General features: G+C 51.0%; 1 protein-coding gene and 1 non-coding gene across 5 annotated transcripts in view; one reads left to right on the top strand and one right to left on the bottom strand.

Annotated features, from left to right (window-relative positions):
- The window catches only part of rai14 (retinoic acid induced 14), a 339,420-nt gene that overhangs the window by 53,248 nt on the left and 259,175 nt on the right, over positions 1–26,997 (bottom strand). The window lies entirely within an intron of this gene.
- trnad-guc lies at positions 6,370–6,440 on the top strand. The gene has a single exon. It is a non-coding gene; the product is annotated as a tRNA-Asp (tRNA).

Here is a 26,997-nt window from a genome sequence, read left to right as displayed (position 1 = left end):
CGATAGCGGCACCATGTCCCACCTTTTAAATTCCTCCTCCATCTGCTCCACCAGCCTGGTAAAATTAAGCTTATGGACAGTCCCCCAACTCCTGGCCACCTGCACCCCCAGGTATCTGAAACTCTTCACTGCCCTCTTAAATGGGAGTCTCCCAATTCCCTCCTCCTGATCACCCGGGTGTACTACAAATACCTCACTCTTGCCTAAATTTAACTTATAGCCCGAGAAGCCCCCAAATTCCGCTAACAGCTCCATCACCCCCGGTATTCCCCCTTCTGGATCCGCCACATACAACAGCAGGTCGTCCGCATACAGCGATACACGATGTTCCTCCCCACCCCGCACCAGACCCCTCCATCTCCCTGACTCCCTCAACGCCATAGCCAAAGGTTCAATCGCCAGTGCAAAGAGCAAGGGGGGCAGGGGGCACCCCTGCCTGGTCCCACGGTAGAGCCTAAAGTACTCCGATCTCCTTTCATTGGTAACTACACTTGCCATCGGAGCCGCGTAGAGCAGCCTCACCCATTTGATGAATCCCTCCCCGAATCCGAACCGCTCCAGCACCTCCCATAGGTACCCCCACTCAACTCTATCAAACGCTTTCTCCGCATCCAGCGCCACCACTATCTCCGCCTCCCCCTCCACTGCCGGCATCATAATAACATTTAGCAGTCTCCGCACATTCGTGTTGAGCTGCCGTCCCTTGACAAATCCTGTCTGATCCTTGTGTATCACCCCTGGCAGACAGTCCTCTATCCCGGTGGCCAGGATCTTCGCCAGCAACTTAGCGTCAACATTGAGGAGCGAGATAGGCCTGTATGATCCACACTGCAAGGGGTCCTTATCCCGCTTTAGGATCAGAGAGATGAGTGCCCGCGACATCGTCGGGGGCTAAGCCCCCCCCTCCCATGCCTCATTGAAGGCTCGCACCAACAGGGGGCCCACCAGATCCGCATACCTTTTATAAAATTCCACCGGGAACCCATCCGGCCCCGGCGCCTTACCTGACTGCATTTGTCCAATCCCCCTGACTAGCTCCTCCAACTCTATCGGCGCCCCCAGCCCCTCTACCAGCTCCTCTTGAACCCTTGGGAACCGTAGCCTGTTCATGAAGCTCTCCATCCCCCCTCTCCCCATCGGAGGTTCTGACCGGTATAGTTCCTCGTAGAAGTCCCTAAAGACCCCATTTACTTCTGTCCCCTTCTGCACTACATTCCCACCCCTATCCGTCACTCCACCAATTTCCCTAGCCGCATCTCGCCTGCGGAGCTGATGCGCCAACATCCTGCTCGCCTTCTCCCCATACTCATATACCGTGCCCTGCGACCTCCTCCACTGTGTCTCCGCCTTTCTGGTGGTCAACAAGTCAAATTTGGCCTGCAAACTGCGCCGTTCCCCCAGCAACCCCTCCTCCGGTGCCGCCGCGTACCTCCTATCCACATCCAGGAGCTCCCCCACCAGTCTCTCCCTCTCCTACCTCTCCCTCTTTTCCCTATGGGCCCGCATGGAGATCAGCTCCCCCCGGATCACTGCCTTCAGAGCCTCCCAGACCATCCCCAGCCGGACCTCCCCCGTGTCGTTGGTATCAAGATACCCCTCAGTACTTCCCTGAACCCTCCTACACACCTCCCCATCAGCCAGCAGCCCCACATCCAGGCGCCAGAGCGGGCGCTGGTCCCATGCCTCCCCCATCTGCAGATCACCCCAGTGCGGAGCATGGTCTGAAATTGCTATGGCCGAATACTCTGCATCCTGCACCTTCGGGATCAATCCCCTGCTCAGGATGAAAAAATCTATTCGGGAATAGACCCTATGGACATGGGAGAAAAAGGAATACTCCCGCGCTCTCGGCCTCCCAAACCTCCAGGGATCCACCCCTCCCATCTGGTCCATAAACCCCCTCAGCACTCTGGCCGCCGCCGGTCTCCTACCCGTCCTTGAACTGGACCGGTCCAGTGGGGGATCCAGCACTGTGTTAAAGTCTCCCCCCATAATCAGGCCCCCTGCCTCCAGGTCCGGAATGCGGCCCAACAAGCGCCTCATGAAGCCGGCATCATCCCAATTCGGGGCATATACATTAACCAGCACCACCTTCTCTCCCTGCAGCCTACCCTTCACCATAATATATCTGCCCTTCTTGTCCGACACCACCTCAGCCGCCTCGAACGCCACCCTCTTCCCCACCAGGATCGCCACCCCCCGGTTCTTCGCGTCCAATCCTGAGTGAAAAACCTGCCCCACCCACCCCTTCCTCAGACGAACCTGGTCCGCCACCTTCAAGTGGGTCTCCTGGAGCATAGCCACGTCCGCCTTCAGCCCCTTCAGATGAGAAAATACTCTGGTTCTCTTAACCGGCCCATTCAGCCCCCTCACGTTCCAGGTAATCAGCCGAATCAGAGAGCAACCTGCCCCTCTCCCCCGCCGGCTAGCCATAGCTTATCGACTGCTCGCCCCAGGCCAGCTCGCCCCGCCTGACCCGTTCCCCATGGCGATAACGCTTCTCCTCTACCCCCCCGGCCCACGCCAGCTCCTTCCTGGCCATTCCAGCAGCAACCCGGTATCCCCCCCCACCCCCCCCAGGCTAGGACCCCACCTAGCCGCGACGCACCCTCCATGGTACTTCCGTGAGTCAGCTGACTTCTGCTGACCCGGCAGCTCCTGCCAAAACCCATCTCCTCCCGGCATGGGGTCATCCCCCTCTTGCCACACCTCCTTGGCACCGCTTCAGCGCGGGAAAGAAAACCAGTAGAGGCCACGCCCCCACCTCCAGCTCCGCCCCCCCCCGCCCCGCAGCGCGGACAACCAGAGGAAAGCCCGCGCTTTCACACTGCCACACCCCACCCTTCTGACGCAGCTCCTCAAATCCAGTTTCACCCCAACCCCCGGCCCCGTACAGAAGAGAACATATAAAGCACATACCCCCAATGTTCCCCACATACCCCACACCCATACCCAACAGACAAACCCACCCGGAAACAGAGCAAAAATAAAAGCAGCATAAAAAAAACGCGTGTCAAAATTGAAGAACAGCAACAGCGAAAACAGCAACGGCCATAGTGTGTCCCTAAATCCTAGTTCGAGTCCAGTTTCTCCACCTGTACAAAGGCCCACGCCTCCTCCGGGGACTCGAAGTAGTGGTGCCGGTCCTTATATGTCACCCACAGACGCGCAGGCTGTAGCATTCCAAATCTGACCTGCTTGGCATGCAGCACCGCCTTCGTCCGGTTGAACCCGGCCCTCCGCTTTGCCACCTCCGCACTCCAGACCTGGTAGATTCGCACTACCGAATTCTCCCACTTGCTGCTCCTCTCTTTCTTGGCCCAGCGCAGCACACACTCCCGGTTACTAAATCGATGGAACCGCACCAGCACCGCCCGCGGGGGTTCATTTGCCTTAGGCCTCCTGGCCAGCACTCTGTGAGCTCCCTCAAGCTCCAGGGGCAAATGGAAGGACCCCGCTCCCATCAACGAGCTCAACATCGTGGTCACGTACGACGGGAGATCCGACCCCTCCAGCCCCTCCGCCAGGCCCAGGATCCTCAAATTCTTTCGCCTCGTGCGAACGTCCAGCTCCTCCAAGCGGTCTTGCCACTTTTTGTGAAGTGTCTCGTGCAACTCCACTTTCCCCATGAGGACCATGGCCTCCTCCTCCCGCTCAGCGGCCTGCTGCTGCAACTCCCGGATAGACACCTCCTGGGCCGCCTGAGCTCCAAGCAGCTTGTTGGTAGTCGCATTCAGTGAGTCCAGCAACTCAGCCTTCAGCTCCGCAAAACAGCACAGAAGAGCAGCTTGCTGCTCCTGCGCCCACTTCCACCAGTCCTCGGGTGTTCCGCCGGCCGCCATTTTGTCCTTCTTTCCCCGCTTTTCTTGGGGAGCTGCTGCAGCCTTTTCCTTTGCCCCACTCCGGGTGAGCACCATAAATTATGGGGAATGCTCCTCTAGACACCTTCCCCCACCGGGATTCGTTGAGACAGCGCCGTTTGGGGCCCTCAAATCGGCCCAAAAGTCCTTAAGTAGCGGGAGCTGCGGTGCGGCTTAGCCGCAACTGCAAAGCCGGTTTTCTGACCGCTCCACTCCTAGTCCAGGCCATCCACCGGTGGAGAATCTGAGAAGGAGTGTTCCCACACGGGGAAAATTCCAAACAGCACCACTACGAGCCCTTAAAAGAGCCCCAAAGTCCGAAAATAGTGGGAGCCACTGAACGTGCGGCTTAGCTCCGCATCACCGCTACCGGAAGTCCGTCTCCGCTTCTTCAATGGCCTTGGTGAGATCTTTTCACAGTTCTTCCCTCTGCTGCTAGAATTCAGCTTTCATAAAGGCCCTCAGGTCAGCTTGAGACCTATAAGCTGGCCCTTCCCCCGCTAGCATGCTTGCAGAGGCTTTTGTTTGTTGCTGTTCAGACAAATCTTGCACTGTTTCTGAGGGTCTGATAACCAAGAAACATCCTATTCCTGAGGGAAAATACTCTTTGAACATTCACCCACGTCTTTTCATCGAAATTCCAACCCGTGCTGCCCAAAAAAGAGCTCTTTTCTGCAACCTTAGACAGGAGCTGCCTCTGTGTGCTCACTCACTTCATGATGCACACCGGAAGTTCTACTTTTGCTTTTTTAACTACTTTTTTTAATAACCCTATGTTGATCTTTAAAAGTTTCCTAATCTAAGCCTGTCACTGGCCTTTGCAAAAATGGTCTTTGTTTTGGTCTTTGTTATCTTTAACATCCTTGCTCAGCCATGGATACCTTTTCCCCCCTCGTATAATCTTTCTTTCTCTTTGGAATATATTTTAGTTGGGATAAATTGAATATCTCCTTAAACAGCTGCCACTGCTCAACAACTGTCCTATCTTTTAGTCTTCCTGTTGAGTCCACGAGGGCTAAAATCTGTCCTCGTGCCAATGTAATTCCACAGAATAGAATTTACAGTGCAGAAGGAGGCCACTTGGCCCATCATGTTAATTAATGGGTTAAGAGACATTCCAATTAGTTGTCTCATTTATGTTAAGTATCCAATAATTGACACTGATATGTGTCTTGAGGCTTCAGGTGGCCTTTGTGTCAGGTGATGTGATGTTTTGTGTAGTCTGTTAAAGTAAAATAAAGGTGTTTGTGGAAAAGGAGCAGAACCTTTGACTCTATACAACAGCAGCTAAATGTCTAACACATCAAGTCTGCACCATCTCTTGGAAAGAGCACCCCACTTAAGGCCACACCTCCACCCTATCCCCGTAACCCAGTAACCCCACCGAACTGAAAGTCAATTTTAGCATGGCCAATCCACCTAACCTGCACATTGGGGCTGCTTTAGCACAGGGCTAAATACCTGGCTCTTAAAGCAGACCAAGGCAGGCCAGCAGCACGGTTCAATTCCCGTACCAGCCTCCCCTGAACAGATGCCGGAATGTGGCGACTAGGGGCTTTTCACAGTAACTTAATTTGAAGCCTACTTGTGACAATGAGCGATTTTCATTTTTAATTTTCATCTTTGGACTGTGGGAGGAAACGTGAGCAAACCCACGCAGACACAGGGAGAACGTGCAGACTCCGAAAGACAGTGACCCAAGCCAGGAATCGAACCCGAGACCCTGGAGCTGTGAAGCAACTGTGCTAACTACTGTGCTACCATGCCTCCCAATTACCTTTAACTCCAGAACGCGAGTGTAGGACTCCAGTTTCTCGCCCTCAAACTGAATTCGAAATTCTATTATGCTATGATCACTCTTTCCTCGAGGATCATTAACTATGAGGTTGTTAATTAATCCCTCTTCATTACATCGTACCAAATTCAGAATAGCCTACTCCCTGGTTAGTTCCACAACATATTGCTCCAAGAGACAATCTCTAACACATTCAATGAATTCTCCCTCGAGGCAATTGATTAACCCAGTCGATATGCATATTAAAACCACCCATGATTATTGTCGGACCTTTGTAACAAGCCTCCAATATTTCCTGCTTATACTGTGCCCCACTATGCAACTACTGTTTGGCGATCTATAGATTACTCCCACCAGGGACTTCTTTCCTTTGCTATTTATTATTTATACCCAGACTGACCATGTCCTGATCTCCAATGCCTATAAATATATATTAAACCTCATGACTGCAATTCATTTTAATACTTTTCCTTCAATTATCTTTTTTCTGGAAGCCTTCCAGGGAATCCACTGAAGAAATCACCCAGATCGTAACAAGAAGAATCAATGAATAGAGACATATTTGTTTTCTGCCTTCCCCAATTTCCGTCTAGCCAAACATCCAAGTGCTGTACATAAATTTTGGAAACATTTTACAGTATTTAAAAATCATAATCAGAATTAAGATTCATCAGTTATATTTGAAACTGGAAATAACACTTTTGTCACAGGTTTGCATTGGTGGTTCAGTGGTAGAATTCTCGCCTGTCACGCGGGAGGCCTGGGTTCGATTCCTGGCCAATGCATCGCAGATCTTTAGGGGCTGGTTTAGCACACTGGGCTAAATCGCTGGCTTTTAAAGCAGACCAAGGCAGGCCAGCAGCACGGTTCAGTTCCCGTACCAGCCTCCCCGAACAGGTGTCGGAAAGTGGTGACATGGGGCTTTTCACAGTAACTTCATTGAAACCTACTCGTGACAATAAGCAATTTTCATTTTCATTCAGGTTCATTGCTCAATTGTTCTGTTGAGCTGACTCTGCAGGAGTTGTTGGGGAAAGTAAATGCTCACTATCGAACATGATTGAGTTACGATATTTAAGCTCAAACTAAATAGAACCACTTTGTTACAAAATACTTTTGTGCTGAATACACATTCCATTTATATTTCAAGGACAAGACAGCAGGTGAATTAGAACATCACCATAGCCAAGTCACACAACCAAGTCCTGGAATCCCTACCTACCAATATTGTTTGAATGCTTTAACCTGTACATGGACTACAGCAGTTCAAGTAGGCTGTGCACCCTCTTCGCAAGGGCAATAAATGTTGACATGGTCAGTGACGGTCACATCCGGAGAATGATTTAAAAAAAAGTAATACAAGAAATTCAAGAAGGTATATTTTTCCTCCTCCGTAGTCAAATACAAAGAACATTTGGAAAGATTTGAATGTGCGTTAGTTTTTAATGTGGTACTGATCTATTTTTCTTTCTCCATCATTCGGCTTATTCAAAATAGTGTTAACAGCAAAATAAAAAAGGACTCAGGCAAAAAGAATATGTGTATAACTAAATCACAAGAGCAACTAGTAGCAGCAACAAAGAGAAAGAGGACTAGAATATTTCATTCATTATTGAGACAAACTTATAAAAGCAGTGATATTCAATAAGCTGAATTGGAGCAGAGCATGAACTGCTTCCACAACTGTAAGTACAGAAGAATTTGATCAGACGGAAGCTCCAAAATATTATCAAATGATTGCTTTTGAAATATACATTTATATACATGAGTAATTTCAAAGGCGGTCAGTGATACAGGGTCCATTAAAATTTTAAGACTGAGATCTATAGATTTTTACTACATTAAAAGTATTAACATGTAGAAAAAAGGAGGTAAATATAGCTGACATCGGCATATTCTAATGGCAGAACTTGCTGAGGGGCTGAATGGCCTACTTCAGTTACTCTGAAATGCAGTGGCTGCAAAGTTCAAAACGCAACTGTCAAATACAAGATCTGTCCTGTGTGCTTGAACAATTTTCTAAGACTGTATATTTTTCACCTTCTATGTATATTTATTATAATAAAAAAGGGCAGTATACGGATAGCACAGTGGCACAGTTGTTAACACTGCTCCCTCATAGCACCTGAGACCCAGGTTTAATTTCGACCTTGGGTGACTGTCTGTGTGGAGTTTTCACTTTTACCTGTGTCTGCGTGGATTTCCTCCAGGTGCCGGTCCGGTTTCCTCCCACTGTCCAAAGATATACAGTAAGAAGTCTTACAACACCAGGTTAAAGTCCAACAGGTTTGTTTCAAACACGAGCTTTCGGAGCACGGCTCCTTCTTCAGGTGAATCTACACCTGACTGTGCTCACCCCAGTCCAACGCCGGCATCTCCACATCATGGCTACCAAAGATATACAGGTTAGGTAGATTGACCATGCTAAGTTGTCCCTTAGTATCCAAAGATGTGCAAGTTAGGTGGGGTTATGGGGTTACATGGATAGGGCAGGGGTAGTGTGCCTGGGTAGGGTGCTCTTTCAGAGGGTTGATGCAGACCGAATGGTCAACTTCTGCAGTGTAGTAATTCTCTGGTTCTGTTGCATATGATCATGCTTGTCCTTACTTAATGGAAACACCAGGGTGCGCAAAAACACAGGCAAAACAGGCCAGATTGTTGGAGGAGTGACCATCAGCATCAGATTGCCTCTTCATTTCCTTATTTTTGCACTTTCTGGCGCTTCATATTTCTGGCCCAGCCTTATGATAAAGGCCCCTTCGGAAAAGTGGAGCATACCTGTTCTTGGAGCCCTTCCTTGTAGCCATGGGTCATCGGTGGGCAGGACAGAGGGAGAAGGAAGTCGGAGGATCCGGGAAGGAGTATGATGGAGGGTCTGGGGGAGGGGAGGTGGAAGTAAAACAGAGGGTCCGGGAGTTTGGGGGAGACAGAGGGTTCTGGGGGAAGGGGATGGAGGGTCTGGTTGGGTGTGCAGAGGGTTAGTCAGAGGCTCCAGCTTTGGGGCGACGGGGCGGAGAAACAACGTACTGGCAGGCATCTGAGGGGTTTGCTCAGAATGTCAAGGGGTAGTCCGAGGAAGGGGGAGGGTTGTTGAGGTGTCAGTTGTATAGTTACTCAGGAGGTGGATGTGTTTTTCTTTGTCCAATCTTCACTGGGTAACTATTTAGGTAAGTAAGTGTGAATCCTCCAATCCTGACTTTATCTCAAAGTTTCCTTTCCTCAGGGTCCTGGGGAGCTCTGGAATTGCCCATCAGAAACTGAAACTTTCTGGGCAATTCCCATAGAGCTTTCGCATTGGGACTTTCGAGGGGTCCTGCAGTGCTTCCATGGATTTCCATCATTTGGAAATCATCTAGAAGGTCTGAGCACACGTGTTCTATATACCATCATAACTTTATCACCTTTAAATTTTCACTATTAAGAAGATTCTAATAATTTTACAATATATGGAGACTTTTTTTGGTTGAGAAATATGGATTTTAGTTCTAAAAGTCCCAATCTCTTGCAGTTCACATTTCTTTCTTTAAAAAAGGACATTGGGATGAAAATTTGGGTGCACTACCAGTGCCCTGGATAGCCACATGTGTGGGAAAAAGGAAATGTAGGAAGGACCGGCAGGTAGTGCAGGAGTCTCTTAGGGTTCCGCTCGCAAGTCGGTATTCCATTTTGGAAGCTGATGCATCACAGGAGTGCAGTCAGAGCCCAAGTTTCTGGCACCACAAACGGCTTGATGGTACGGGGATGTGGGGCACTCTAAAGGGGGAGTGTGAAAAGTCAGAGGTCATGGTACACATTGGTAGCAATGATAGAGGTAGAATGTAGGATGAAGTCTTGCATCAAGGATTCAGGGAGCTGTAGGGGAGGGCCCTAGCTTGGGGGAGGGGGGATACCTGGTTGCTGCCGGAATGGCCAAGAAGGAGCTGGAGCGTGCAGAGGGGATCAGGATGGCGGTCTGTCACTGTGGGGAACGGGCTGAGCGGGGGGTGCGGACACGTGGCGGACTACGGAAGGGTGATGGCTAGTCGACGGGGGAGGGGGGCAGTTGGCCCTCCGATCCGGCTGATCACCTGGAATGTGAGGGGACTGAATGGGCCGGTCAAACGGTTCCGCGTGTTCGTGCACCTGAAGGGGCTGAAGGCGGACGTGGCTATGCTTCAGGAGATGCACCTGAAGGTGGCGGATCAGGTCAGGTTGAGGAAGGGGTGGGTGGGCCAAGTGTTTCATTCGGGGCTGGATGCAAAAAACCGGGGGGTGGCGATCCAGGTGGGGAAGAGGGCGTCGTTTGAGGCGTCGAGTGTGGTGGCAGACAGCGGCGGGAGGTGCGTGATGGTGAGCGGCAAGCTGCAAGGGGAGCGGGTGGTACTGGTTAATGTATACGCCCCGAATTGGGATGATGCGGGTTTCATGCTGCGCATGTTGGGCCAGATTCCAGATTTGGAGGTGGGGGGCCTGATAATGGGGGGGGATTTCAACACGGTGCTGGATCCGCCACTGGATCGATCCAGTTCCAGGACGGGTAGGAGGCCTGCGGCGGCTAAGGTGCTGAGGGGGTTTATGGACCAGATGGGAGGGGTGGATCCTCGGAGGTTCGCGTGGCCGAGGGCCAGGGAATTTTCATACTTCTCCCATGTGCATAAGGCCTACTCCCGGATCGACTTCTTTGTTTTGAGTAGGGCGCTGATTGCGGGGGTCGTAGACGTTGAGTACTCGGCGATAGCCATTTCTGACCATGCCCCGCATTGGGTGGACCTCGAGCTGGGGGAGGAGAGGGACCAGTGCCCATTGTGGCGCTTGGAGGTGGGGCTGCTGGCGGACGAGGATGTGAGGGGGCGGGTTTGAGGATGCATCGAGAGGTACCTGGAGGCCAACGATAATGGGGAGGTCCGAGTGGGGACGGTCTGGGAGGCGCTGAAGGCAGTGGTTCGGGGGGAGTTGATCTCCATTCGGGCCCACAGGGAGAGAGGGGAGCAGAGAGAAAGGGAGAGATTGGTGGGGGAGATGGTGAGGGTGGACATGAGGTACGCGGAGGCTCCGGAGGAGGGATTGCTGAGGGAGCGGCGCAGCCTTTGTGCTGAGTTCGACTTGTTGACCACCAGAAAGGCGGAGGCTCAATGGAGAAAGGCTCAGGGTGCGGTGTACGAGTATGGGGAGAAGGCGAGTAGGATGCTGGCACGCCAGCTCCATAAGCGGGATTCGGCTAGGGAGATTAGTGGAGTTAAGGACCGGGGAGGAAATGTGGTGCGGAGGGGGGTAGACATTAATGGGGTCTTCAGGGACTTTTATGAGAGACTATATCGGTCCGAACATCCGGCGGAGAAGGGGGGGATGGGGCGCTTTTTGGACCGGCTGAGATTCCAGAGAGTGGAGGAGGGACGTGTGGAGGGTCTGGGGGCGCCAGTTGAGCTTGAGGAGCTGGTTAAAGGGATAGGGAACATGCAGTCGGGGAAGGCGCCAGGGCCGGATGGGTTCCCAGTTGAATTTTACAAGGCATATGCAGACCTGCTGGGCCCCCTGTAGGTTCGGACCTTCAACAAGGCAAGGGGGGGGGGGGCTTTGCCCCTGACGATGGGGGGGGGCTTTGCCCCTGACGATGTCTCCGGCGTTGCTCTCCTTGATCCTTAAGCGAGACAAGGATCCCCTGCAGTGTGGGTCATACAGGCCGATCTCACTCCTGAATGTGGACGCCAAGTTGTTGTCAAAGATCTTAGCCACGAGGATAGAAGATTGTGTGCCGCAGGTTATCCACGAGGATCAAACGGTGTTTGTGAAGGGGAGGCAGCTGAACACTAATATACGGAGGCTCTTGAACGTTATTATGATGCCGGCGGTGGAAGGGGAGGCGGAGATAGTGGTGGCGCTAGATGCGGAGAAGGCCTTTGATAGGGTCGAGTGGGGGTACTTGTGGGAGGTGCTGGAAGGGTTTGGGGAGGAGTTTGTCAGTTGGGTGAGGCTGTTGTATGAGGCACCGATGGCGAGTGTGGCCACGAATAAGAGGTCGGAGTATTTTCGACTATACCGAGGGACGAGGCAGGGGTGTCCCCTGTCCCCCCTACTTTTTGCGCTGGCAATTGAACCCCTTGCTATGGCACTGAGGGAGTCGGGGGATTGGAGGGGGCTGGTCGGGGGTGGGGAGGAGCACCGAGTGTCGCTCTATGCGGATGACCTATTGTTGTATGTGGCGAACCCGGTGGTGGGAATGCCGGTGGTGATGGGGATTCTCCGGGAATTTGGGGATTTCTCAGGGTATAAGCTTAACTTTGGGAAAAGCAAGCTGTTTGTGGTACACCCGGGGGACCAGGAGGGGGGGATCGGGAGGCTCCCACTGAAAAGGGCGGAGAGGAGCTTCAGGTACTTGGGGGTTCAGGTGGCCAGGAGCTGGGGGGCCTTGCATAAGCAAAACCTCAAGGCTGGTGGAGCAAATGGAGGAGGAGTTTAAGAGGCGGGACATGCTGCCGCTGTCTTTGGCGGGTAGGGTACAGTCAAGATGACGGTGCTCCCGAGGTTTCTGCTCCTGTTCCAGTGCCTCCTCATCCTTATCCCGAAGGCCTTTTTCAGGCGGGTTAACAGGAGCATTACGGGGTTTGTGTGGGCACACAGGACTCCAAGGGTGAGACGGGTGTTCTTGGAGCGGGGCAGGGATGGGGGGGGGGCTGGCATTGCCCAACCTCTGTGGGTATTATTGGGCTGCCAACGCAGCGATGGTGTGTAAGTGGGTAATGGATGGGGAGGGGGCGGCATGGAAGAGGCTGGAGATGGCATCCTGTGTGGGTACGAGCCTGGAAGCGCTTGCAACGGCGCTGCTGCCGCTCCCTCCGACGAGGTATACCACGAGCCCGGTGGTGGCAGCTACCCTCAAGATTTGGGGGCAATGGAGGCGGCACAGGGGGGAGGTGGGGGCCTCGATGGGGTCCCCCATACGGGGGAACCACCGGGGAGAATTTATGGCGGGTTCCTGAGTTGGCACAGGGCAGGTGTCAGGAGGCTGGAGGACCTGTTCATAGACGGGAAGTTTGCGAGCCTGGGTGAGCGTGGAGGGAAGTTCAGGCTCCCCCCGGGGAACACCTTTAGGTACATGCAAGTAAGGGCGTTTGTCAGGCGGCAGGTGGCGTGGTTCCCCCTGCTGTCGCCGCGTGGGGTCCAGGAAAGGGTGCTCTCGGGGGTATGGGTTGGAGAGGTGAGGATCTCGGAAGTGTACCAGGTGATGCAGGAGGTAGACGAGACCTCGGTGGAGGAGCTGAAAGATAAATGGGAGGAGGAGCTGGGTAAGGAGATTGAGGAGGGGACGTGGGCGGATGCCCTAGAAAGGGTGAACTCCTCCTCTTCGTGTGCGAGGCTTAGCCTCATACAGTTTAAGGTACTGCATAGGGCTCATATGACCGGGACAAGGATGAGCCGGTTTTTTGGGACCGAGGACAGGTGTATTAGGTGCTCAGGGAGCCCAGCAAACCATGTCCACATGTTCTGGGCATGCCTAGCGCTGGGGGAATTTTGGAAGGGTGTAGCAAGGCCGGTATCGAGGGTGGTAGGATCCAGGGTCAATCCAGGCTGGGGACTCGCAATATTTGGGGTTGCAGTGGAGCCGGGAGTGCAGGAGGCGAAAGAGGCCGGTGTTCTGGCCTTTGCGTCCCTAGTAGCCCGGCGAAGGATTCTTCTTCAGTGGAAGGATGCGAGGTCCCCAAGCGTGGAGGCCTGGGTCAACGATATGGCGGGGTTTATTAAATTGGAGAGGGTGAAATTTACCCTAAGGGGGTCAGTGCAGGGGTTTTTCAGGAGATGGCAACCATTCCTAGATCTCCTGACAGAACGGTAAAAACAAAAGGTCAGCAGCAGCAGCAACCCGAGGGGGGTCTCTTTGTTTTTGGGTTGAATATCTGTTTTTTGCCAATGACGGGCATTAATTTATTGTTTCTCTTTTGTATTTACGGCGGTGGGGGGGGGGGGGGGGGGGGGGGGGGGGGGGGGGTCTGTTTTTTTTTGTTCTTAGAATTTTCTGTTATTGTTTTCGTTTTTGTGAAAATGTGAATAAATATTATTTTACAAAAAAAGAATTCAGGGAGCTAGGCAGTAGCTTAAAAAACAGGACCTCTAAGGTTGCAGTCTCTGGATTACTCCTCGTGCCACGTACTAGCAAGTATAGAAATAGGAAAATAGTGCAGATGAATGCGTGGCTCAAGACTGGGTGCCGGAAGGGGATTCTTGGATCACTGAACCGTCTCTGGGGAAGGTGAAATGTACAAGAGGGATGATCTACACCTGAGCCTCATTGGGTCCAACATCCTTTCAGATAGGTTTGCTAGTGCTGTTGGGAGGTGTTTAAACTAGTTTGGCAGGGGTAGGGGACAGAGTATTAGTAAAATAGAGACATATCAGGCTATAATAAAGGGAACAAGTCAGAGTGAGTTCAGATATGTTGAATGTCAAGAGAGACAACCTAAAGTTATGCTAACTATAAAGTTATGCTAACCACCATGCAGCATGGTAGCATGGTGGTTAGTATAAATGCTTCACAGCTCCAGGGTCCCAGGTTCGATTCCCGGCTGGGTCACTGTCTGTGCGGAGTCTGCACGTCCTCCCCGTGTGTGCGTGGGTTTCCTCCGGGTGCTCCGGTTTCCTCCCACAGTTCAAAGATGTGCGGGATAGGTGGATTGGCCATGATAAATTGCCCATAGTGTCCTAAAAAGTAAGGTTAAGGGGGGGGGTTGTTGGGTTACGGGTATAGGGGGGATACGTGGGTTTGAGTAGGGTGATCATGGCTCGGCACAACATCGAGGGCCGAAGGGCCTGTTCTGTGCTGTACTGTTCTATGTTCTAAAGTCTTCACTTTAATGCTAGGAGTGTAATAGGTGAGACTGGTGAATTAAGGGTGTGGATTGACACATGGAATTGTGACATTGTTGCCATCACAGAGACAATGTTAAGGGAAGGGAGGACTGACAACTTAACATTCCGGGTTACAGGGGCGGGATTCTCCAAAATGGAGGCAGAGTGTCCGCGCCGTCATGAACACCATCGCGGTTCACGATGGCGCGAAACGGGCGCGGGCACTACCGATTCTGGCCCCCACAGGGGGCCAGCACGGTGCTGGAGCGGTTCATGACACTTCAGCCTCCTTCCCGGTGCCAACTGGGCACTGCGCCAACCCGCGCATGCACAGTGGCGCCGCGCCAACACGCACATGCATGGGGGACTTCCTCAGCGCACCTGCCCCAACGCAACATGGCGCGGGGGTTCAGGGGCTGGTTGCATAACTAAATAGGGCCGGGACCGGAGAGGCCGGCCCGCCAATCGGTGGGCCCCGATCGCGGGCCAGACCCCATCTGAAGCCCCACCGGTGAAGGAGGCCCCCCCCCCCCCCCCCCAGGCGGCCTCCCGGCCCTGTGCGCAGAGTTCCCGCCGGCTGCGAGCAGGTGTGGATGGCGCTGGCACGGCTCTGCCGCTTGAGCGCGGCCGCTCAGCCAATCAAGGCCGGAGAACCGGCGGCCTGGCCCTGGACAGCGTCCCGTGACCGGCGCCGCGAATGGCGCCGATTCTCCGTTCCTCGGAGAATCGCGTGCTGGCGTCGGGGCGGTGTGGCGCAGTTGTGGCAATTCTCCGGCCCGGCGCGGGGCTCGGAGAATCCCGCTCAGGATCCTTCGGCGAGACAGAGTAGGGTGTAAAAAGGAAGATGGTGTTTTACTATTAATTAAAGAATTACTACAGTGAGCAGAGATGATGGGCGGGATTCTCCATTAATGGGGCTATGTCCCCATGCCCGCGAGAAAACGGGCGTGAATCACTCCGGACTTTTTTCAAGAAAGTCCGGGGTGATTCTTTGTTTTTAAGGGGGCTTGCAGGGCCCCGGAGTCAGCTCCAACTGCTGATACGGGACCCTGGGCCTCCAGCCGTGGGCCCGTGCGACACGGCAGACCCATACGGCAGGCCGGCGGCGAAGAAGTAGGCCCCCCCCCATCGCGCACACCCGTCGATCGATGGCCCCCGATCGCAGCCTAGCCATCGTGGAGGCCTCCCCCGGTGATGGATTCCCCCGCCCCCCATCAGGACGGCCACCGCAGCCGCGACTCCGAACTCCCGCCGAGTGGAAACATATTAGAACCACACGGACGGGAACTCGGCTCGTTGTCCGCGGAGAATCGCTGCGGGGGCCTCTTTCAACGGCCCCCGACCGGCGCCATGTCAACCGCGCGTGCATGACTGGCGGTGATTCTCCGGTCGCCGGGCACGGAGGCTTGGAGAATCCTGGTCGATATCTTTTTTTAATTATTTCATGGGATGTGGGCGTCACAGGCTGTGCCAACATTTATTGCCCATCCCTAATTTCCCTTGAGGGGGCAGTTAAGAGGCAACATGGAGTCAAAGGTAGGCCAGATCAGGTAAGGATGGCAGATTTCCCTCCCTAAAGGAGGCCTATGTGAAGATGAGGCGTGAAGTTTCAGTTGGGGCGCTTGATAGTTACAAGGAAGCGAGGAAGGATCTAAAGAGAGAGCTAAGACGAGCAAGGAGGGGACATGAGAAGTCTTTGGCAGGTAGGATCAAGGAAAACCCAAAAGCTTTCTATAGGTATGTCAGGAATAAAAGAATGACTAGGGTAAGAGTAGGGCCAGTCAAGGACAGTGGTGGGAAGTTGTGTGTGGAGGCTGAGGAGATAAGCGAGATACTAAATGAATACTTTTCGTCAGTATTCACTCAGGAAAAAGATAATGTTGTGGAGGAGAATGCTGAGACCCAGGCTATTAGAATAGATGGCATTGAGGTGCGTAGGGAAGAAGTGTTGGCAATTCTGGACAAGGTGAAAATAGATAAGTCCCCGGGGCCTGATGGGATTTATCCTAGGATTCTCTGGGAAGCCAGGGAAGAGATTGCTGAGCCTTTGGCTTTTATATTTATGTCATCATTGGCTACAGGAATAGTGCCAGAGGACTGGAGGGTAGCAAATGTAGTCCCTTTGTTCAAGAAGGGGAGTAGAGATAACCCCGGTAACTATAGGCCGGTGAGCCTAACGTCTGTTGTGGGTAAAGTCTTGGAGAGGATTATAAGAGATACGATTTATAATCATCTAGATAGGAATAATATGATTAGGGATAGTCAGCATGGTTTTGTGAAGGGTAGGTCATGCCTCACAAACCTTATCGAGTTCTTTGAGAAGGTGACTGAACAGGTAGATGAGGGTAGAGCAGTTGATGTGGTGTATATGGATTTCAGTAAAGCGTTTGATAAGGTTCCCCACGGTCGGTTATTGCAGAAAATACGGAGGCTGGGGATTGAGGGTGAGTTAGAGATGTGGATCAGAAATTGGCTAGTTGAAAGAAGACAGAGGGTGGTGGTTGATGGAAAATGTTCAGAATGGAGTTCAGTTACGAGTGGTGTACCACAAGGATCTGTTCTGGGGCCGTTGCTGTTTGTCATTTTTATAAATGACCTAGAGGAGGGCACAGAAGGTTGGGTGAGTAAATTTGCAGACGACACTAAAGTCGGTGGAGTTGTAGACAGTGTGGAAGGATGTTGCAGGTTACAGAGGGTCATAGATAAGCTGCAGAGCTGGCAAATGGAGTTTAATGTAGAGAAGTGTGAGGTGATTCACTTTGGAAAGAATAACAGGAATGCGGAATATTTGGCTAATGGTAAAATTCTTGGCAGTGTGGATGAGCAGAGGGATCTCGGTGTCCATGTACATAGATCCCTGAAAGTTGCCACCCAGGTTGATAGGGTTGTGAAGAAGGCCTATGGTGTGTTGGCCTTTATTGGTCGAGGGATTGAGTTCCGGAGCCATGAGGTTATGTTGCAGCTGTACAAAACTCTGGTACGGCCGCATTTGGAGTATTGCGTACAGTTCTGGTCGCCTCATTATAGGAAGGACGTGGAAGCTTTAGAACGGGTGCAGAGGAGATTTACCAGGATGTTGCCTGGTATGGAGGGAAAATCTTATGAGGAAAGGCTGATGGACTTGAGGTTGTTTTCGTTAGAGAGAAGAAGGTTAAGAGGTGACTTAATAGAGGCATACAAAATGATCAGAGGGTTAGATAGGGTGGACAGTGAGAGCCTTCTCCCGCGGATGGAGGTGGCTAGCACGAGGGGACATAGCCATAAATTGAGGGGTAATAGATATAGGTCAGAGGTAGGTTTTTTACGCAAAGAGTGGTGAGGCCGTGGAATGCCCTACCTGCAACAGTAGTGAACTCGCCAACATTGAGGGCATTTAAAAGTTTATTGGATAAGCATATGGATGATAATGGCATAGTGTAGGTTAGATGGCCTTTAGTTTTTGACTTCCCATGTCGGTGCAACATCGTGGGCCGAAGGGCCTGTACTGCGCTGTATTGTTCTATGTTCTATGTTCTAAAGGACATTAGTGAACAGGTGGGTTTTTCCGACCATCAGCAACGGTTTCAAGGTCACCATTAGACTTTTTAATTCCAGATGTTTTATTGAGTTTAAATTCCATCACCTGCCGTGGTGGGATTCGAACCCGGGTCTCCAGAGCATTATTCGGGGTCTCTGGACTACTAGTCCAGCAACAATACCATTATGGTTACCTCTTGAAAGGGTCTTCAAATATGGCTTTCTGGGTAGAACTTAGAAATACAAAGGGGGCACCCTCATTACTACGAGTGTATTATCAGCCCCCAAAGAGTCAGTGGGAAATCGAAGAGCAGATATGTAGACAATTTACCGAAGTGTGTAAGAATAATAATCGGGTAATTATACTAGGGGATATGAACTTCCCCAACATAAATTGGGATAGCATTGTGTTTAGAGGGTCCGAATTTCTTGAAATGTATTCAGGGGAATTTTTTGTATCAATATGTAAAAGGTCCAACAAGAGGTGGAGCAGTGCTCAATCTGGTTCTGGGAAACAAAGCTGGACAAGTGTTCCATGTGGCAGTGAGGGAACATTTTAGTGATCGCGACCACAACACGGTACGGTTCAAGTTTGTTATGGACAAGGTAAAAGACGACCTGCAAAAGACAGTATTGGAGTGGAGCAAGGCAGAATTTACTAAAATAAGGCAGGATCTGGCCAAAGTTGACTGCGAACAGCTTATTGTGGGAAAATCTACAACAGAGCTATGAAGGACATTCAAAAGGAAATGAGGAGAGTAAAGGTCCAATATGTTCACTACAGGGGAAAGGTAGGAGCAATAAGTTTATGGATAAGGACTAAATGAAAGTCCAAAGGGAGAAATTCACTGCAGCCCAAGAGAAATATAGGAAGTGCCAGAGGAAACTTAAGAAAGCAATTAGAAGAGCAAAAAGGGAGCATAAAAAAAGACTTGTGAGAAAGATCAGGGAAAACCCAAAGATATTCTATAAATACAGTAAGGAGAAGAGGTTAACCAGGGAAAGAGTAGGGCCCATTAGAGACCAAGGAGGCAATCTGTGTATGAAGCTGCATAACATTGCTAGGCCGTTATATGAATACTTCTCATCGGCCTTCACACAGGAGAATGAGGATGTAGGTACAGATCTCAGCAAGTGGGTCTGTGAGGGCCTTGAGCACTTTGACATAAAAAGTGAGGAGGTACTAGAGGCTTAAAAAAAGACAAATCACCAGTCCCAGATGAATTGTATCTCAGGCTGCTGTGGGAGGGGAGGCAGGATATTGCAGGGACTCTTGACACAAGTTTTTAATTCCTCTCTGGCTATGAGGAAAGTGGCAGAGCACTGAAGAACAGTTAATGCTGTTCCAGTTTCCAAGAAGGGTGGTAGATATAAACTAGGGACTTATAGGCCGGTGAGTCTCATGTCAGTTATAGGGAATCTATTGGGGAAAATTCTGAAGGTGAGAATTAATTTCCACATGGAAAGGCACGAGTTGATTAGGGATAGTCAGAATGGCTTTGCCAGAGGGAGGACATGCCTACAAAATGTGATATGATTGAGGTAGAGAAGATTTTGAGGGTTTGGAGGGGGTAAATAGGAAGCAGCTGTTCCTTTGTTTGAGGGGCTGGTTTAGCACAGGGCTAAAGAGCTGGCTTTTAAAAGCAGACCACGGCAGGCCAGCAGCATGGTTCAATTCCCGTACCAGCCTCCCCAAACAGGCGCTGGAATGTGGCAACTAGGGGCTTTTCACAGTAACTTAATTTGAAGCATACTTGTCACAATAAGCAATTTTCATTTCATTTAATTTTTGAGGGGTCAATCACAAGGGGGCATAGATTTAGAGAAGGGCAGGAGATTCTGAGGGGATCGGAGAAAAAAAACCTCAGATGGGCCAAAGGGCTTTTAATGCGGTGTACAACTCCATGGCTCTCTAGAAGGTCGGAATTAATGAGGGACAGGGAAATCAGAGGAGTTAGGAGTCTAGGTGTGGGACCCAGGAAGCAAGGACAGGGGGTGGATTAGGTGATCAGATTTCCTACCGTTGGGAAACCAAAGGCCAGGGTTAGGGGCAGGAATTGCATTCCATGTTCGTTAAATATGGACTTGGCAGGATACCTCCTGCTTCTCCCGGATCCACATTAAGAAAAATTAATTTTTAAAAACCTACCATTTCTGCGACAGCTGATCTGATTTACTTCAGGGTACAATGTAGGGGTTACCTCAACTTGGCACTACAAGGGCAGCACGGTGGCCTAGTGGTTAGCACAACCGCCTCACGGCGCTGAGGTCCCAGGTTCGATCCCGGCTCTGGGTCACTGTCCGTGTGGAGTTTGCACATTCTCCCCGTGTCTGCGTGGGTTTCGCCCCCACAACCCAAAAATGTGCAGAGTAGGTGGATTGGCCACGCTAAATTGCCCCTTAATTGGAAAAAATAATTGGGTAATCTAAATTTATAAAAAAAAAAAAAAAAAAACTTGGCACTACATCCCTTATCTTCAAATGCAAAGGCACTAATGCTAATTTCAAGCATGGGCTTTAGACACCTTTTCATTCACCAATATAGCCATCAGCTCAGATTCGGCTAGACATTTGCATGCGCTTCCTATCTGTCACATTGGAATGCTAGTACAAATAGTGCCTGAAAAATAGGCAAAATACAAGATGTAACCTTTAATTTCATTACTCTTTGTGGGGTATTCTGTACAAATTTGCCGCAGATTTTCCCTGCATTACAACAGTAACTCAGAAGTATTTCATTGGCAGGGAGGGCTTTGAAACGGCCACAGGTTATCAAAAGCACTTATTAAATGCAAGTTCTTTCTTTCCTTTGAAATTAATATGCAGCAAACACGGGGCAAAATTCTCCCAAGCCCCGCTGGCATGTTCGATAGTGGGAGGAAAGGAGAGAATATGGCGGGAGGACCAGAAATCGGTTTCATGCCGCTGGGATCTTCCGCTGATGCCTGCCATGACAGATCGGAAACCTGCCAGATGCCAATGTGAACCTCATTTGCATCCCAACAATGGGTTCAGATGAAGATTCTCTGCGATGCCAGTGGATAAACACGCCAGCATGAAGGACGTTTGGAATAACGTGCCATACAGTTGCCGGGATTCACCTGAACAATGCAGGGGCTGCCTCTGGAGTTCAGGATGGAGGCCATCCGCAACCCTGGACCACCACAGCAATGGGTGGGGGATGCACCAGCAGGTGGACCTTCCATATTCAGTGTTCTGGAGGAGGTCCATTTCCAGTTGTAATGCTCCTGGAGATCTGTCTTCATTCTTAGGCGGTCCATCTTCTGTTCCCAGAGTGCTCCCAAAGATCCATTGTCATTTTCAAGAGATCCACCATCTTCAACAATGAGTTAGTAATGTTGGACGCCTTTTCAATATGGCATCTGGATAGGGTGATGGAGTACACACCAGCCAGACCTGCCCCCGAATTAATACAGAGTAAAACATCCAGGTGCATAATTAATAAGGTCAGGGTCAGAAGATCTGGGATGTTTTCTTGTCGGTCTCTGCAACAGAAAACAATCCAAGTTCCTGCCCCCACTACGGGACTTAGTCTTAAAATAAGAGAATTTGGGGCAGCACGGTGGCCTAGTGGTTAGCACAACCGTCTCACGGCGCTGAGGTCCCAGGTTCGATCCCGGCTCTGGGTCACTGTCCGTGTGGAGTTTGCACATTCTCCCCGTGTCTGCGTGGGTTTCGCCCCCACAACCCAAAAATGTGCAGAGTAGGTGGATTGGCCACGTTAAATTGCCCCTTAATTGGAAAAAATAATTGGGTAATCTAAATTTATATTAAAAAAAATAAGAGAATTTCACCATCAATACCAAACACGTTATCATTCCACAGTGCTTACTGAGTATGCAGTAAACATAACACTGTTTTTCATTCAATGCCCTTCACTGCTTCTGACTTAAATTCAGTGCCGAATGATCGTTTGATCATTAATGCCATAGAGCTGATGAAGCAAATAATGTGTTAGAACATAGAACTGTACAGCACAGTACAGGCCCTTCAGCCACGATGCTGTGCTGAACTAGTCTGAATCTAAGATCAAATCAGCCAACTCCCAATCATTCTAGTGCACTCCAAGTGCCTATCCAATAACCGCATGAAAGTTCCTAAAGTGTCCAACTCCACGACCATAGCTGGGAGTGCGTTCCACGCCCCAACCACTCTCTGAGTAAAGAACCTACCTCTGACATCCCTCCTATATCTTCCACCATGAACCTTATAGTTATGCCCCCTTGTAACAGCTACATCCATCCAAGGAAAAAGTCGCTGAACATCCACTCTATCTATCCCTCTCATCATCTTATACACCTCAATTAAGTCACCTCTCATCCTCCTTCGCTCCAATAAGAAAAGCCCTAGCTCCCTCAACCTTTCATCATAAGACCTGCCCTCCAATCCAGGCAGCATCCTGGTAAATCTCCTTTGCACCCTTTCCAATGCTTCCAATCCTTCCTACAACGAAGTGACCAGAACTGCACACAATACTCCAAATGTGGTCTAACCAAGGTCTTGTACAGTTGCAGCATAACCTCACGGCTCTGAAACTCAATCCCCCTGTTAATAAATGCGAACACACTTTAGGCTTTCTTAACGTCTCTATCCACTTGGGTGGCAACTTTCAGAAACCTATGGACATGAACTCAGAGATCTCGCTGCTCCTCCACATTCGTCAGAATCCTGCTGTTAACCCTGTAATCCGCATTCAAATTTGTCCTACCAAAATGAATCACTTCACATTTATCAGTGTTAAACTCCATCTGCCATTTTTCAGCTCAGCTCTGCATCCTAGCAATGTCTCTTTGCAGCCTTCCACATTATCCACTACTCCACCAATCTTGGTGTCATCAGCAAATTTACTAACCCAACCTTCAACTCCATCATCCAAGTCATTGATAGAAACCACGAATAGCAAAGGACTCAGCACTGATCTCTGTGGTACACCGCTGATGACTGGGCTCCAGGATGAAAATTTATCATCTACCACCACCTCTTCTATGTGATAGCCAGTTACTGATCCAATCGGCCAAATTTCCCTCTATGCCATGCCTCCTTACTTTCTGCATGAACCGACCATGGGGCACCTTATCAAACGCATTATGACATCAACTGTTCTACCTTCATCGATGTACTTAGTTACCTCCTCAAAGAATACAATCAAACTTGTGAGGCAAGACTTACCGCTCACAAATACGTGCTGACTATCCTGGATTAAGCTGTATCTTTCCAAATGATCATAAATCCTATCCCTCAGGACCCTTTCCAATAATTTACCTATGACCAAAGTGAGACTAACCAGCCTATAATTCCCAGGGTTATACCTATTCCCTTTCTTGAACAAGGGGACAACATTCGCCTTTCTCCAGTCTTCTGGCACTATTCCTGTCGACAGTGAGGACATAAAGATCAAAGCCAAAGGTTCTGCAATCTCATCCCTCGCCTCCCAAAGAATCCTAGTATATGTCCCATCAAGCCCAGGGGACTTATCTATCCTCAGGCTTCTCAACATTTCTAACACATCTTCCTTCCGAATATCTATCTCCTCCAACCTACCAGCCTGTATCGCACTATCCTCCTCAACAACATGGCCTCTTCTCCTTTGTGAACGCTGAAGGAAAGTATTCATTTAGGGCCCCTCCTATATCTTCAGACTCCATGCACACGTTCAAACTACTGTGCTTGACCGACCCTAACTTCACATTGGTTATTCTTTTATTCCTCACATAAGTGTAAAAAGCCTTGGGGTTTTCCTTGATCCTACCCACCAAGGACTTCTCATGCCCCCTCCTAGCTCTCCTAAGCCCCTTCTTGAGCTCCTTCCCAGCTATCTTGTATCCCTCAAGTGCCCTAACTGAACCTTGTCTTCTCATCCTTACATAAGCCCCCTTCTTCCTCTTGACAAGACAGTCAACCTCTTTTGTAAACCATGGTTCCCTCACTCGACCATTTCCTCCCTGCCTGACAGGGGCATACATATCAAGGACACGCAGTATTTGCTCCTTGAACAAGATCCAAATCTCAATTGTGCCTATCCCTTTTTTTTTTTTAATAATTTTTATTGAATTTTTCAAAATACAAACATTTTAACCCCCCCTACATTCACATTTAAGTTATACCAAAACAAAGTCAAACCCCCCTACTTAACAAGAAAAAGAAAAAAAAGTCTCCCCCCCCCCACCCGCGCGTCCCCCCCCCCCCCCCCCCCGCCGGCGAACCGACAGTCAGACCAACTTATCATTTCTAGCAGCGTCCTCGGGCAGGCCTTGCCCGTGCCACCACCACTACCGTACTTCCTTCGTCTTTGTCCCCCCTCCCCCCCCCCCCCTCCTCCCCCCTCCCTCCCGCCCTCCCCTCCCGGGTTGCTGCTGTCACGGCCTCAGTCTCTATCTCTGATCCAAGAGGTCTAGGAAGGGTTGCCATCGCCTGGAAAACCCCTGCACCGACCCTCTCAGGGCGAATTTGATCCTTTCCAATTGGATGAAGTTTGCCATGTCGTTTAACCAGGTGTTAACACTCGGAGGCCTTTCGTCCCTCCACTGAATCAGGATCCTCCTCCGAGCCACCAAGGACGCAAAGGCTAATATTCCAGCCTCCCTCGCCTCCTGTACCCCCGGTTCCACCCCAACCCCGAAGATCGCAAGTCCCCATCCTGGCTTGACCCTGGACCCCACCACTCTCGACACCGTCCCTGCCACCCCCTTCCAGAACTCCTCCAGTGCCGGACATGCCCAAAACATATGTGCATGATTCGCAGGGCTTCCCGAACATCTAATACACCTGTCTTCACCCCCGAAAAAACCGACTCATCCTTGTCCCCGTCATGTGGGCTCTATGCAGTACCTTAAATTGAATGAGACTTAGTCTCGCACATGACGACGACGAGTTGACCCTCTCCAGGGCGTCTGCCCATGTCCCGTCCTCTATCTGTTCCCCCAGCTCTAACTCCCACTTATCTTTCAGCTCCTCTACTGGTACCTCCTCCACCTCCTGCATAATCTTATAGATGTCCGAGATCTTCCCCTCCCCGACCCAGACCCCTGATAGCACCCTATCACTCACCCCCCTGTCGGGGAGCGCGGGGAACCCCGCTACCTGTCGTCTGGCAAATGCCTTCACTTGGAGGTACCTGAACGTGTTCCCCGGGGGGAGCCCAAATTTCTCCTCCAGCTCTCCCAGGCTCGCAAACCTCCCCTCTATAAACAGGTCCCTCAGTTGTCTAATACCCGCCCTCTGCCAGCTCTGGAATCCCCCTCCTGTGTTTCCCGGCGCAAATCTGTGGTTCCCTCTTAGTGGTGCCCCTATCAGACCTCCCACTTCCCCCCTGTGTCGCCTCCACTGCCCCCAGATCTTGAGGGTGGCCGCCACCACCGGGCTCGTGGTATACCTCGTGGGAGGGAGCGGCCATGGTGCCGTTACCAGTGCCCCTAAGCTTATGTTGCCGCAGGACGCCCTCTCCATGCGCTTCCAGGCTGCCCCCTCCCCTTCCATCATCCACTTTCGTACCATCGATGTATTTGCCGCCCAGTAATATCCTGAAAGGTTGGGTAACGCCAGCCCTCCACTATCCCTACTCCGCTCCAAAAAGACCCTTCTAACTCTCGGGGTGCCATGTGCCCACACATACCCCATGATACTACTCGTTACCTTCTTGAAAAAGGCCCTGGGGAGGAAGATGGGCAGACACTGGAACAAAAACAAGAACCTCGGGAGGACCGTCATTTTAACTGACTGCACCCTCCCTGCCAGCGACAGCGGCACCATGTCCCACCTCTTAAACTCCTCCTCCATCTGTTCCACCAGTCTGGAAAAGTTCAACTTGTGGAGGGTCCCCCAGTTCTTTGCCACCTGCACCCCCAAATACCTAAAACTTTTAACTGCTCTTTTGAAGGGGAGCCTCCCAATTCCCTCCCCTTGATCTCCCGGGTGTATTACAAAGACCTCACTTTTCCCCAGATTTAATTTATATCCCGAAAAGTCCCCGAACTCCGCTAGTATCCCCATTACCTCCGGCATTCCCCCCTCCGGGTCTGCCACATACAACAACAAATCATCCGCATAGAGCGAGACCCGATGTTCCTCCCCTCCCCTTGTCAGTCCTCTCCACCCCCCTGAACCCCTCAGTGCCATCGCCAAAGGCTCAATCGCTAATGCAAAGAGTAAGGGAGATAGGGGACATCCCTGCCTAGTACCTCGATGGAGCCCAAAATATTCTGACCTCCTCCCGTTTGTTACCACACTTGCCGTCGGAGCTGAATAGAGCAGTTTTACCCACTTGATAAATCCCTCCCCAAACCCAAACCTTTCCAACGTCTCCCACAAGTATTCCCACTCCACCCTGTCAAATGCCTTCTCCGCGTCCAGCGCTACCACTATCTCCGCCTCCCCTTCCACTGCTGGCATCATAATCACATTTAACAATCTCCGGACATTTGTGTTAAGTTGGCGTCCCTTCACGAACCCCGTCTGGTCTTCATGGACTACCCCTGGCACACAGTCCTCTATCCTGGTTGCCAGGACCTTTGCTAACAGCTTGGCGTCAACATTCAGGAGGGAGATGGGCCTGTAGGACCCGCACTGGACCGGGTCCTTGTCCCGCTTCAAAATCAAGGAGATCAGGGCCTGCGACATTGTTGGGGGCAGTACCCCCCCCTCGCGCGCCTCATTGAAGGCTCGCACCAGCACTGGACCCACCAAGTCCACAAATTTCCTGTAAAACTCCACCGGGAACCCATCCGGCCCCGGCGCCTTCCCCGCCTGCATCTGGCCTATCCCTTTAATTAGCTCCTGCAGCTCTATCGGCGCCCCCAACCCTTCCACCAGCTCCTCCTGTACCTTTGGGAACCCCAATTTGTCGAGAAAGTTCTTCATTCCCCCTCTCCTCTTCGGCGGTTCAGACCTATACAATTCCCTATAGAAGTCCCTAAAGACCCTATTCACCTCTTGCCCCTTCTGCACTACGTCCCCACCCCTCTCTCTCACTCCCCCAATCTCTCTGGC

This window comes from Scyliorhinus canicula, chromosome 3 (assembly GCF_902713615.1).
Source record: "Scyliorhinus canicula chromosome 3, sScyCan1.1, whole genome shotgun sequence".
NCBI lineage: Eukaryota > Metazoa > Chordata > Chondrichthyes > Carcharhiniformes > Scyliorhinidae > Scyliorhinus > Scyliorhinus canicula.
The sequence above is the reverse complement of the archived record's forward strand: the minus strand, read 5'-3'. Positions and strand labels throughout refer to the sequence as shown.